Here is a 4176-nt window from a genome sequence, read left to right on the forward strand (position 1 = left end):
GGGGCAAGTGGGAAGGAGATCAAACAAGAGAACAACAGAAGGCCAAACAAGTTATCTACATATTTACAAAGTACCTGAGATAATAAAAAACTAAGGTGCCTGAGCATAGCAGCAATGTATGTATACTGTGCATGATATACTTATGGACGTTAAGGTGCTTAGAGAAAAAGAGCACAATAAAAAAAAGACAAAAAAGTCAGTGCGTTATACATGGGATTAAGGTGCAAAAGGTCAGTGCGTGTCCACCTAAGGTGGACTGACCCTGGTATAATCCGCAAGTAGCTCCATGAGGGAGAGCAACAAAAAAGTCATTTGTACCTGGTGTAGTCCACAGGTATGTCCGAGGGGGGCTAAGTCCAAGTCCACGTCACTAGTCGAATGAAAATAAAATAATAATAAAACATAATAGCACAGCCTACTTTGCAGGGACACCCTTTTTGCTTGGGCCGGTTCCACAACAACTGAAAAATATTAAACAAGTGCTGTACTGAATAGCCAGTGAGCTACCAGGGTAAGGTCCAACCAGAGCTACTTCGTTGAACAGAACACAAGTTCAAATTACACAATACTGTACAATACTGTGACACTAAGATCCCCCACAATGGACAGTGAAAGTTCAAGTTAAATCAGTCCTGAGTGCCTGCTGTGTGTCCTCCGCCTCCCCTTCTCGCTGGAGCATGCTTGAGGTGGTCTGCGGCATGCTGCCTTATGAGGTCCTCTGTGGCTTCTGGGTCGAATTTCATGACTGCATCTGCATAGTAGAAAAAGACAATAAAAAATGTGCAACGGCAACATGCTGTCCTAGTCCCTATCTGACATAATACACAGCTCGATTGAACTCCTGCCATCTGGTAGGAGGTTCAAGAGCTCAGGGGGAAGCACCAGCAGGTCATCCAACAGCTGCCCCAAACCATCAGAACCCTGAACCCATGCTCGCCATATATTGCCCCCAAAACCAACATCTTGAAAGACGGATTGCACTTTGAATGCATCAGCACTTTTTACCAATGTTGTCTGCTCTTTACTTTTTAATGTTTGCCTCTTTTTAATGTGCACCATGAGTTTGCCTAGTGTGTATTGTGGAAGTGACAATAAAACTGATTGTGAGTCTCCATATTGACATGCAAAAATGCTTGTACATCCACAACTTGTTTAATACAAAGCCATCTCCCTTCTACACCTAACCACCAGTTATTTAAAATGTTATGATAGCAACGGTAACGGTAGACAGTTGGTATTGTATTTTTTTATGTCAACAGGGAAGGACATGTTTTACCCAATTAAATTTAGAGATTGGTGGGTGCCACTTGTCTGTCCTTGGTCAACATGAAATATGGGCTTACCTTGTATTGCTCTAAAAGGTCCTCTTAGTCTTCTCCAAAGCAGTCTTCTCTTTTTCCCCCTTCCCCTTCATGTTCAACTGTGCCATCAGGCTGTTACTGAAGAGCCTGATGAAAAAGAAAGAAAAAGAAAAACAAATGACATTTATGTTAATAATGTAGTAGGACTAGGATTTATTGTAAAACATGGTATAAACCGTTTATACTACTAATTTTAACTTAATGTTCAACCATTATGTCATTGACATGACATAACAGAGGGTTCAGGTGTTAAGTAAAAAAAAAAAAAGGCAAATTAATAGAAACATGCAGTCAGGCCCTCATCTAGAAGAATTAACCAAATAAGTGTTCAGACATTGAAAACCATAGCGCACCCAAACATCACACAGGGGTTCATTCATAGTGCATGTTGAAACATACCGGTCAATAACTTTGTGGACACAGTCCTTAATGTCCTTCCCTCCATTACGGGAAAGTTGCAGCACCTGTTGGAAGTCCATGAAAACTTTCACTGACATACCCCAGAAGAACATAAAAAGTGTGCAAGTGCATCTTATGCTGTTCATTACTTCCAGACTTTTGTAAAGCCTACCAGGGTATTAAAAGCTTGGACATCACTGAGGAGTTGCTCCTCTCTCTGGAGACTGGCCGCTGAAGAGGCAGGTTCTTTAATGTTTATTAATATGGTTAGGACTTTCTTCTGGTATACTGAAAAATAAGTAAGTGTATATTAACACAAATAAATGTTATCTGACATTATAGACACCACCCTACAATAATACAAAACACTGCTACAATTGAAGAGCAGTTTTTGTGTCCCGATAGGAGAGGAGACAAGGACAGAGAGAACAGTAAAGGAAGAAAGGAGAGAAAGGGCAGAAGAGAGAAGGGTTGCAAATTAAAAGTGTCCCCCAGTTTTCTTGGCCAGTGTCCTGTCTTCATTGAAATAGCTCAGAACTTACCTTGTGTTGGCAATGCCCATGTTGGCCTCTCAGTCACTGCATAGCACCTGTAATAAGAACAAAAAGTATGTCTTAGAAATTACAAAGCGATATTTTTAGCATTACAACTTTCCAAGACAGATGACTATAAATCGTACCCAGGAGAAATAATACATCTGTCATATTGTAACAATTAGGGGTGCACAATACTACTTGTTGAATTATAAAGGTCTTCATTACTTGGGGCCTTTGGACAACTCACCATGCCTGACGGTGTCCCTGGATCTGTCATGTCTGGACCTGACGTTTCCCTCGACCCATCACTGCGGTGTGACCGGTCATCCTGTCTGGACCTGACAGAGTGCCTCGAGCCACTGCTGTTGCTGTACCTGGAGTCGTGGCTGGTCCTGGACCTGATGCTGTGCCGGTATCTGACACTGTGTCTGAAGCCATCACCGTGCCTGGACCTGATGCTGGATCTATCACTGGACCTAGAACATTTGTGGCCATTTCATTTTTGGACATACCACTACAATACCATGTTACACTGAAAGAGACTCACCCCTACTGGGTGGTCTTAGATGTTGACAATCACACATGTCCTCTGCTGACAGGTGGCCTAGACCAAGCTGTAGGAAATCACTAGGTCAGCGATAAGGGCTGGAGACAAACCAGTAGAAGTCAGTCGCTACTGATGCTGTGCCCTAAACTTACCTGGAGCGATAGCCATGCCTTGGAGGACCTCTAGCTGCTTTCTGGTTTGCTTGTTGAGCTCTTGAAGAACACACATGTTCTTAGATTTAACATGGCTCCGTTAGTAAGTAAAAAGGTGACCTTTTAAAATGTGACGAATACTCACTGGGTGTGGAGGACGTTTCTCTGCTCCGAGGTGCTAGGCTTGCATGTCCAGAGGCTGGAAAAGACAAAAAATATGCTTAGATTCCAAATATTGATTTGTAAACAAAAAGGTAAATGTTTAAATGTGATGCATACTCACTGTGTGTAGACATTTCCCTGCACCGCGATCCCTCAGCACGCTCCACCGGGCGTTCCCAGAAATTACATTTAGCGCAGGCGAGATTTTTTTTTCTCTACCCCCCGGGGGGGTAGCCTACTCGGGGAAAATGTCGGGGGGAAATCTCGGGGGAAACAAGTTAACAACAACACTACACTGACTACAAAACTGAAAAACGTTAATAAAAACAATATGCAAGTATAATCAATCAATCAATTATTCAGCGGTGGTCTCTTCATGTTGTAGTTTAATGGCTCAAGCTGCTCTCAGAGCCCCTTTTATGCTAGGTGAGTACAGGTGATGGCCCAGACCCCCACACCTGGCACTCCTGGCACCCCATGAAGATAAAGGCAAACATTTGCATCACTATAGGCGACGTCGCTCTGCCGCGTGAATGGACGAGGAGGTCCGACGGCCACTATTGTCTTTGGATTTTTTTCACTGCCTGTTTTTCAGTCTTTTACTTTATTTTCTAGGGGAGGCTAGATTTTAGTTGGGCAGGCGGCCGCCTGCCCTGCCTCTATGGTGGGTACGCCACTGGTTACAGCATAAATATATTGCTCCAATCCGTGCCAAACTCGTTCAGGGGTCTGGCATGAGAATAATCATACCAAAAAAAAAAAATAGCACACATAAGGGATGCTACAGCAGTTTTTAACACTTCAAATGGTCATAACTCGTGACTATTGCTCTGATCCACGCTATATAGGACTAGATGTGAGCAGCCTGAAAACCAGTGCAAATTTTAAATTGCACTGGTGACATTAACCAGAATCTAACCACCTGAGATGAAGCGAGATCATCAGATTGATAAGGCTTTTGTGTGTGTAAACATGGGGAATTCTGTTTTGAGAGACAACGCTGGCCTTACATGATGACT

General features: G+C 43.0%; 1 long non-coding RNA gene across 1 annotated transcript; it reads right to left on the bottom strand.

Annotated features, from left to right (window-relative positions):
• Nucleotides 1–1385: 1385 nt before the first annotated feature.
• Nucleotides 1386–2066, bottom strand: LOC311035864. The gene is made up of 3 exons (XR_014599797.1): nucleotides 1933–2066; nucleotides 1761–1825; nucleotides 1386–1448 (listed from the first exon to the last, which is right to left on the bottom strand). It is a non-coding gene; the product is annotated as an uncharacterized lncRNA (long non-coding RNA).
• Between the last annotated feature and the right edge of the window lie 2110 nt (nucleotides 2067–4176).

This window comes from Gymnoscopelus microlampas, assembly GCF_963454915.1.
Source record: "Gymnoscopelus microlampas genome assembly, chromosome: 20".
NCBI classification, from domain to species: domain Eukaryota; kingdom Metazoa; phylum Chordata; class Actinopteri; order Myctophiformes; family Myctophidae; genus Gymnoscopelus; species Gymnoscopelus microlampas.